Source organism: Etheostoma spectabile, chromosome 1 (genome assembly GCF_008692095.1).
Source record: "Etheostoma spectabile isolate EspeVRDwgs_2016 chromosome 1, UIUC_Espe_1.0, whole genome shotgun sequence".
NCBI classification, from domain to species: Eukaryota; Metazoa; Chordata; class Actinopteri; order Perciformes; family Percidae; genus Etheostoma; species Etheostoma spectabile.
The window spans coordinates 30,584,495-30,594,842 of NC_045733.1; the positions used below are offsets into that span (position 1 = coordinate 30,584,495).

Sequence of the window (10,348 nt, forward strand, 5' to 3'; positions counted from 1 at the left end):
GGGGGGGGGGGGGGTCGACAACCTGTCAGGATCCTGCTGGGACTGACTGTCTTTGTGCCACCCTGGTGGCCACTTTATATAGCTGGTTCCCTATGTGCTCTATGGTTACCTGTCTGTCATGTGTCTTTGTCTCCGCCCACCCCCTAATATGGTCTGCACTTCCTGTCTTGTTCCTCCGTTTCTGCTCTCACCTGTTCCCAATTATTGTCTTGTTAGTTTTGTCCAGTCCTCTGTCTTCCTGTTGATTGGTTTGTGTATTTCTGCACCCCTCTGTTCCTCTTTCCTTTGTCGGTTCGTCTCTGTTTGTTCTGTCTGAGTCCTGGTCGTTTGTAAGTTTTAGAGTCAGAATAAAGCGTGTTTGTCTGACTTTCTGCCTGGAAAAGTCTGACATGTGGGTCCTCCTGCTGAACCGTGACAACCTGCAGTTTCCAGCCAATTTAATAAAATGTTATCAGGCCTATACATCAGCCTCTACACAATCAGAAATGCTTTACATGCAACCTGTTGCTGTTAATAAACTACAGATGATCTGTAATCTGAATGGATTTAGTCTCTGATTTCTAAACTTAACTATTAGCCACACATGTTCAGTACAGGAAACCTTTAAATAAATTAAATAGCAATTAAATTCCTCCAATTCTAAAACAACAAAGTTCATATAAAACGTCATGGTGAGTCGATTCTGAACCAATCAGCTGTTAGATCAGCTAAGGCATGTCCCCGGCTCCCGGACTTTCTTCTCCCACCTACTGTGCAATACTGATATATAATATCTATATTATAATATATATTATGTAATACCTATATTATAATATTTAACCCTTTAATTTCATTACTGTGCAATATTTATTTATTTATTAATTAACCATTTAATTTCATTACAGTGCAATGTTTATTTATTTGTTATTAATACTTACCTACTTCTGCATAATGTGTATACAAAGCTCTTTTATATTTGTATATAGTTGCTTTCAGGACTGTGCACCAGGTCCCCCCCCCCTCTTTTTTTCTGCAGTACCTATACTTTATATTTTCATATTTTGTGTAGACACTGTAAAGGGGTTGCTTCAATCCCGTTGCACAGGTACTGCAGTTGTGTAAAATGACAATAAAGGCATTCTATTCTATTCTATTCTATTTTATTCTATTCCCAGCATGCTCTGGGTCCGGCTGGGTCTTGGAGTCATCGTAGAGCAACTGCGCTGCCTGCGTCTCAAACCTGCAGCCTTCTTGGTCTCGAGAGGTTATCGTTGCCCACGTGTGCACGCCGTTGAGCAAGTCGGGATGAAATCCCACCGGCATGCATTGGGCTGCAATTACAGGTGATCGATTCTGCCCAGGCCTGGCTCATCTCGAACAAACCTAACGCTTTCAGAATCAAATCACAAGGGTCAAGCCAGTAGTCGGAAAAACTGTAGAATACGAACCACTTCTGCTGTCATGGATACACAATACTGTGGGACCTTTAGCGCTAATTGAACACAAACACACGATTAAATGAGTATTTATGCTGAGGGTGCACTCAGGACAATTTGAAGTGGATCCATCAAAACGATGGTCTGTGTGGGTGATGGTAACATAGAAAGCTCCAGTGTGAGCAGATACAGATCTGACTGTCATCACAGCTCACAGAGTTAGCAAGCACAAACCGAGCTCTGTGAAAGCTACTCTCACCCCCAACTATGGTGTTTTTTTAATAGAAAACATAAGGTGAGTATTTTTCATTTCTTCCGACCATCACCTGGTGCGCATCTTGTTAGCAACAGCAGAATCCAATTAGCACTCCAACACTGAATATTCAGTTAAGACAACACCATGTGTTTTACATGTTTACTGTTCCTATTTGTGCGATGGAGAACCTCAAAGGAAAGAATGATGTTCTACAGTTTTCTTACTGTTCTTAAGTCCCATGAAGAGCAAAGTAAACCAACAATTAGCAGGCCTGTGCTGATTCTGAGCATCACACAGGTGGAGTGAATGTATCACCAGTCGGTCAGCGACCACACGTCAACTGAACCTGCACAACGACTATCCTTGTTGCTGGGCATCCGGTCTCTCCTCCCTTCCTGATCCCGCTGAGATCAGCACTCTGCCTCACCCACCCTGAGGCATTACGAGAGTTCACAGAGCACACTACAGGGTGGAGTATGTGTGTGTGTGGGCAGGGGGCTGGGGGAGCAGTTTTTACGGATGCATATGTGTGTTTGTCTAAAGGACGAGCTAATAATCCAGAGAATACAGTCTGATCTCTTTCAGTCGGCTTTCGACATGAACCCAGGTCCTTCAAAGAAACCTGATTACAGATGACCTGAGCTGCGCGGGCGGCTCTGTCCTTCTGCTCCGCCTGCATGCTGAAATGCTTCAGCCTGTGTGAAAGATGAAGCCGGCTCAAGGACATTTCAAAGATGGCTTCCAGTAGTAATACTAAACAACAACCAGTTGGGTTCACCAAGCAGTGTAGTTAGAACGGACGTAGGGCTGCAACTAACGATTAGTTCTGTTGTTTAAATTGGGGAATGAATTGATAAAATGTCAGATTGTCAAATTGTGAGAAATGTGCAGCACAATTTATCACACACCAAGGTGACGTCTTCAAATGGCTCGTTTTGCTCAAACAACTCGAGGTAAGAAGATGATCAGCTAATTATTATCAACAGGTAACTTATTCTGATTATATCAGTCTGTGGTTTGAGTTGAAAGCATTTACTGCATTCATTACGTGACAGTAAACTAAATATCTTTGACTGTTGGTCTGACAGAACAAGCCATCAGGCGGCATTTTGGGTTTTAAGATTTAAGATGAAGTGTTTCCTTAGTGTTTCTATTTTTGATCGACTAGTCAATTAATCAACGCAGACGTCACCTTGGGTTTGTTGCCAGGGGCCAGATAAAAGTGCACGAAAAATCTGCTGCCAGGGGCCAGATAAAAGCTAAAAGTAAAAATATCATTGATATTTTCCTTCTGTCAGGGACAGAACTGAGTGACATAATTTCCCCAAGCGGGGAACAGTAGATGTGTTCTGAAACAATTAAATTTCTTATAATGCACTGAAACTTTTATTCTTGTGTTTTATGTGTCCTAATGTTTCTATTTTGTTTTAGACTGTCCATTCATATGTTTTATCTTTAAATTTCTTATGCTGCACTGTAACTTTTATTCTTATGTTTTATGTGTCTATTTTGTTTTTAACTGACTATTCATCTGTTTTATATGCTTATAATTTTTCACTGTTTGTACCTGTGTTTTATCTGTTTTTTAAACTGATTTTGTGTAAAGCACTTTGAATTGCCCTGTTGCTGAAATGTGCTATACAAATAAAGCTGCCTTGCCTTGCCTTGCCTTTGTTGAGGTCTTCGATGGGCATTTTTCACTACTGACTGACCAAATGATCAATCAAGAAAATACATTTTTAAACATGGTCAGTTGCAGCCCTTCAACCAACAATCCAAAGGTATTGAATTGAAATGATATAAAACAGATACATTTGAGACTCATATTTTAATAAATGAAAGCAGTAAATGGTTGGCATTCTTGCTTAGTAAATTACAAAAAAAAAAAATCATCATCAAACTAGTCACTGAATATTCAACTCGATTGACTAAATGATGAATCGCCTAATGACATAGGTGGTAATCTTTACCAGCGACCTCGGACACGTTCCATTTCCATCAAAAAACACAACATAAGAGAAAAAAACGTATTCCATTTTGTGTGCTTCTGGATTAAAGCCGCTTACCGTCTGTGTGTGCTTTTCTATTTTTGAACATTTTGTCAGGTCTGTTGCATAAGTTTGGGGTTATTCAGAGAAGAAAGACTAATCCACATCCATACAAAGGTTTCACATGAACCAATGAGCTGCTGCGGCCTGACCAGACAGAGACTCACAATCAAAGAGTCTTAACCGTTGCCTTCAGGTTGAAAGATACCATGCTTTTCCCCACTTTAAAAATCAGGTCACTCAAATTTACTCAACTGAATTGCGAGCAGTTAGTCCACTGATAGTCTATATCCACAAACTTCCACTTCCCAAAATTTCGCCATATGTCCTTCTTTTCAGACAGATGTCCGTCCCCTTCCACTTTCTTTGTGTTGTAATTTTTAAACTCAGGTGGATGCCACTAAAACTACTTTTTGAACGCGTACACCCACGTACCACCAAAACAAGTCCCTACCAGATGCTATTTTGCAGACAATTGTGATCAGTTTTAAGACATTGCCAATAAACGGGAGCACGTTTTTCTCCCATCCCAGAATGCTCTGTGGACTAGCCAGACCCTCCTCTGCAGCGCTGTGGAGGAAGGTCTGACAATGTGAGACTAGTGCGCTGACAAATGTACATAAACTGTAGGTTAAAGCGTGAGTGTGAGCCGGAGAGGCTGAAAGCTACACCACTAACTATAATATACTTTATCACCATATATAATAATAAGTTAATCAAGCAATGTTCTTGTTTTAAATCTTAGGAAGAGTTTACATTCTACTGATTTTAAATGTTCAATATGTGACTTTCTGCCATAAGGGGTCTCTCAATCCAAACTATAACAAAAGACAGAGCATTGCCAACGTTGCTGTCCGCTTCTTTGGATAGGATTCCTTCAGTGGTCATCATTCTGGAGGTTTTTACCGTGAGCTGAATTATCAGCAGAGGATAACTCAACTTAATGTGTAACATATTTATTTATGCATATATTACCTCATAGATGATTGGCACTTGACAAGGAGTGCACTTAATTTCGTTGTATCTGTTACAATGAAAAATAAAGATACTCTACATAGGTCTAGCCGTCACTTTAAAATAGGCAACATTTTTATATATTTTATCTTCACGGCTGATTATATAAAAGTGAATATTCTACTGTGTTTGTTTTTCAGGTTAAACTAAAAGGTTGTAGCATCAAAATGAATGGATTCTATGTAATTATATCCCTGGCCGTGTGAAAAAAGACTTTTAACCATTAATTATCATCGTGTAGAAGACAACATTTACAGAAAATATATTAATACAAAATTTAAATGAGAAAAAAACTAAAATTGTCTTTTTCTGGCTTTGGCCATCTGAGAGTGTGCTGGGAGGAATCAGGACTCATGACCTCCTAAAATCCTGGCTACTGCCCTACAGAAGGCCTAATACCGTCAGTGGGACTTTAATGCACCATATGCATTACTACAATTAAATCAGATCAAAGGAGCTCTTCGTCGATTGTAGGCCTACCTGTATGTAAACACCTACAGGCAGTGACATTGATAATCATTGATTATCGTGGGCCCTAATGTTACTCACATCATATGTAGTTTGTCCACGGCCTCTGCAAACACCGATTATAGGCCATTTAACACGGATCCTCACATGCAGTTCCAGGCTACATATAAATTCCTGTTTTCCTGCAGTCAGATTCCTCCAGTGACTCCGACCAATCTGCATGCAGTGTGGCGCTCCAGATTAACGGTGCGCTGTTATAAAACAAGCCGTCTCATCAGACCACCAGTCCGGTCTATCTCCGCCGACTTTTCCGCGTCTATAACAACATCATTATCCTACGGCCGAGAGCGGTGGAAAAGCACACATCTCCCACCTTGTCTGCGGGGTGCGAGGGTGTTTAAAGCGGGAATAAACGGTGAAGCGTCTTACCGTCCTTCAGCGGTGTGGATGGAGCGGAGGGAGGGGCGGAGATGCTGCTGCTGCTGCTGCTGCTACTGGGCTGCGGATGAGGGCGAAGGCAGGATCGGCCTGGTACAGCTCAACACCTACACTCTGCTATCTGGCGGCTCGTGCTGCATTCAGGGACCCCTCGTACATTTGTGTTGCGGAGGTTGCAAAGTGATCCAGCAGCATTCACGTGAATCCGAAAAGGGCGATATTTAATTTAACAGTCAAAGTCGACTTCTCTTGGGGAAGATAATATGAGGCGTTGATATCTGAGTGATAATTCAATGTTGATATTTAATCTGTTATTTGAAATAAGAACCCCTCACCAAATGATGTCCAGAAACAAAAAAAAAGGAGATTTGTTTCCCCACATGAATTTAACTTAAAGTAACAAGAGGGAGTTATTTCTGTTTGATCTGATACTACAAATGCTTTAAAAGCAGTTTTGTTGCTAATCGACATAATTGCCATATTCCAGACTGTGAAAAATAACCCCTAAGCATGTAGCATAAAGAAAGTAATTACATTTTTGTGTTTTTTTATTTCCATGAAAATCAGTGGCATTATGTAAACAAATTGGCATGTAATGGGTTAAAATTCAGAAAATAAATGAACATTTAGTCAGGACTGAAGTTGGTAAAAACATTTACTCAGTGGACTTGAAAAATGATATAATTGTTTTTTAAATCTGACACTACACAAAAACTAAAAATGCATCAAAACCAATGTTGCTAAAAACTGACATGTTGATTCAGACTTTGAAAATATGTCCCCTCTTTGTCAAGTACACTCATTTAGTAAACAGAAAATGTTTTTTTTCCATAAATCTTTTAAATAAATGAATATTTGGGAGTAGTGAGCACGACTGATGTTGGCTTTAAGACTTAATTCAGTGAACGTGGAAAATATGAATGTTTATTTTATGGCAGACATTTTGTCCTCTAGGGACACCTGAGCAAGTTTTTCAAAGGGATGCACGAGGGTTAAATTTTAATAAATGTAAACCTGCCACAATAATGCGTGCCCTTGAATCGGAAAAACCTGAGACAGCAAATTCATGTGCCCTAAACATATGCAGATTTTTATAAAACGAATGGTGTAAATGATCAGCCATTAAATGAATTCTTGGTCTCTGAAATCTCTAATGGATGGGCTGGGCTAAACACAGCATTATTTTTGATTTGTCTGTAAGACTGTGTTAATCCGTTGCCTTTGGACCAACGGGGGCAGAACAAGGAGGATGTACAAATTTAGCTTCACCAGACAAAGTCTGATGTTATTATTCCGTGGATTATCTGTTCTGGGAACGGGACTTTTCAAACAGCTGTGACTCAAACAACAGCTGCTGGGTGGGACAGACAGTCAAACTGAAATAGACCTGACCTACTATAAACCATGAATCATAACCAAAAGAGAGAGACTGATAAGGTGCACGTCAGTGTTTCAATTACCTTCTCTGTCAGAAGTAGTCAGACATTTATCACTTTGTCCCTTAAAATAACTTATTTTTGGGATCACACAGACAATAAATCCCTTTGATACAGCAATAGCTCACAAATGGAGCAGAAAAACATATACACACTTGAATATAATGAGACTGACAGGAAAAATAAGTCTCCCTCTTCATGTCTGGTTTTTATTTAAAAAGAGCAGTGCCAACGGTTGCTATGCACTTAACTGCCCCTTTTGAAAAGCCTGTCTGTAAAACTCAAATGCCTCATATTCCCTCTGTCGAAGCAGCACTGATGCAGCATCATCTCGGATGACCAGCAGTCTCCTCTAAATGTCACACAGCTGTTAGCCGTGCAGCTCGGAGGCCCGGCCTGACGCGCCCTTCTCCACAGAAGCGTTGTTTTTCTCTCCTCTGAATGTCTCAGACATCCCAGCCCTTCTCTCCTCCCTCTTCCAATCCTTACATCACACCCAGTTCTTTCACACACACACACACACACACACACACACACACATGCGCACAGGTCAAGATCACATTGTAGACATACTGTATGTGTTTCTGTAAAGGTTGTGAATTTTTCACCAGGATGGATGCTTTTAATCAGAGCGAGTGCATTCTCTGGGACCTGTGTGGAGCAGTTCATAAAAAAAAGCAGCAGCAGTATTCTCAACAAGTCTGAGCTGTAAAAAATACAATAATAAGCCAGTGTGGCAGGGCAGGAATTTTATGAGGGCAATGATAAGTGCCCCCCCCCCCTGTTTGATCTTATGGACCTTAAAAATGATATGCCCTATGGCCATAGTGGCCATGTGATGCCCCGACTACACTACCCCAGATATTCTCACCTTTTCCTCCTGTTGACATGGTTTAGACACTGATGTCTTTTTTTGAGACACCTGTTTTGTTGATTCTGAATTCTTATTGGACAACATCAAGTGAAATGCAAACATAACTAGTGAGTTCGATAACGAGCCTGGTACAGCTGGAAAACCAAGCTATTTAACACTATGTGTTTGACTCAAATCACAGACAACCAGGGGAACTTATTTGAACTCATCCTGACGTGCCAATGCTGCAAAGCTGTGACTGAGTGAACTTGATTTTGCCCAGGGAAGCAAACTCTGCTCCCCGGTTTGAAAGCGTCATATTTTGTGACCCACCAATCCACCCTGTTCTCCTCCCTACACCGTCCATAGCGTTATGGAGCGGCAGTTAATGTGGGACTGACTGCAAGAAATACTTTGAAGACAAACAACTTATAATGCATTTCTTTTTGGAGCAACATGCATAAATAGTTCAACCCATTCTCATGAACGGTCGGTATGATATTGTACAAAAATATATGGACAGGCATGATATCCTTCAAAATTTGGAGACCGCCGGCTGGTCACGTGATGCCGGGTGGGCAGGTGATGCCGGCTGGCTACGAGCTCCATGATGCTGAGCGGCTAGTTGTTTAAGTCGCTACAGAGCTGCGTGACCCTGGCTACAGACCTCCGTTGTATCAGCAGTTCAGTTACCAGAAAATAGGTAATTGTGAGCCGGGTACAAAGTACAGTAAGCTGCCGGTTGTTTCAGCGGACATTGTGGTTAAGTTTCGTCCACAAAATTTGAGCATTTTGGTGCGACAAAAGTTAAGATTAGGCACCAAAACGACCCGTTAAGATAAGGAAAAAGATTGGGGTTTAGATTAAAAAACTGCAAAGGAACACAGTGAAAGGCTTTAGTCTTCCCCTGGAAGTGAACGCCACACTCACAGCCACCCACTCCCTGACCTCCTACCTTTGTGTTCTGATACAGCAGCTGTTAACAGCAAAAAAAGTGGAATGCTTAAGAATTACAGTGCTTACATTTTTTAGCTTTTTGAACAAACTGTTCATGAGAAGAGCCTGAGTGTATAAATGTACCTAATAAACTGGCAACTCAGTGTTTGTCCTCCACCACAAGGACATTACAAACATCCCCACACATCTCTCTTCTTTCGCAATGCAGCTCAGATTACAGTCAATTCACATCTTTTAGTGCACATGTGTGTGTCCTACTCACACACGTACACATGTGTGTTGGCATGTGGGTGTGTACTGTTAGGTCCAGATGAAAGGCTCTGGAGCAGTGGACCCTCCTTCTTGATGTACAGCCCTGACTGCAGTGAAGCGGAGGCACCGATCAATAACGGCTGGTGAATTATTAATCCACACACGTTCTCCTGAACCACACCCAGAATAACCGCTGGAAATTTTGAAGGCATGTCATTAAAATTTGAACAACTCATTAGATGACTGACGAGGACACAGATTGCACGTCGTCGTCGTCCCTGCAGAGCAATCCGTTTCCTGTTCGTTGGTGTGGTCTGCACATGTTCTTTTTAAAACACGTCTCTGTGATGTGGTGAATGTCTGAGCCCTTTTCAGCCACAAAGGGACCAAATAGGCTGAGCATGTGCAGTGTGGGAGAGGAGCTCATAACAAGCCCTTACTGTTGGTTCAGCATTGATACTGAAATCCCCAACAGGGAAAAACTTTTGAACAGTAGTAGATTAGTAGAGGGAACACAAAAATGACATTACATGAGTTGTAAGTGTTGTTAATAATGTAGTAATGCAATGTAATGTTGAGAAACAGGAACTACTGCTGACACTGCAACACATACTGCTGCACACTCATGATGCATCAAGCTCCACTACTCTGTAAATATTGTTTGCTCTGCCCTTTTTCGCTCTGCGTTTTAATATTCCTTGATAGCCTCTTCTCCATTGCAGCCTTCACACACGTTTGTCTCTGCCTGTCAGCTTCAGCCTGATGTTAAGTCCATTACACTCTGTGAACACCCAATCAGCCTTTATGCGTTTGTGGGAAAATCAAGCAGTATGTCATGTGCGATGTGAACCCTGAATCCCTATATTCATAAGCTACTGTAATGAATAAATACATTTTCTACGTTGTTCAGCGACACAGCGTGGCTCTATGGAGCTGTCCACCACATTAGTCCAGACTGACATATCTCAAAATCCACGGGATGGATTGCCATTACAATGTGGTGCAGATATTCATGGTTCCCAGAGGATGATCGTTAATGGCTTTGGTAGTCTGGATCAACAGAAGTACATTGCCAGGATAACCCTGACCAGAACGGACGTCCGGCTTGCATATTACAAACATATGAGAGCATTTTCCCCTTCAATTTCAATTAGTTGATCATTTGCATCAACAAATATGGAAACAACATGAAAGAATATGGGGGGGGGGGG

The 10,348-nt window shown here is 41.3% G+C and overlaps 1 protein-coding gene and 1 long non-coding RNA gene across 4 annotated transcripts in view; both read right to left on the reverse strand.

The window, feature by feature from the left end:
* The window catches only part of map1aa (microtubule-associated protein 1Aa), a 41,637-nt gene that overhangs the window by 21,056 nt on the left and 10,233 nt on the right, over nt 1–10,348 (reverse strand). Inside the window, exon 1 of one of the 3 annotated variants that reach the window (XM_032510622.1) lies at nt 5,631–5,769. The exons of 1 other annotated variant lie outside the window; for it this stretch is intronic. The gene's annotated coding sequence lies outside the window, so the exon portion shown is untranslated. Of the gene's footprint in view, nt 1–5,282; nt 5,537–5,630; nt 5,770–10,348 lie in introns of those variants that run through there. One more of the 3 variants, XM_032510686.1, reaches the window with a different exon arrangement.
* LOC116687307 (uncharacterized) overlaps nt 1–10,348 on the reverse strand; it is a 19,193-nt gene that overhangs the window by 7,090 nt on the left and 1,755 nt on the right. The window contains exon 2 of the long non-coding RNA XR_004331509.1: nt 7,327–7,331. This is a non-coding gene — a long non-coding RNA (uncharacterized LOC116687307). The remainder of the gene's footprint in view (nt 1–7,326; nt 7,332–10,348) is intronic.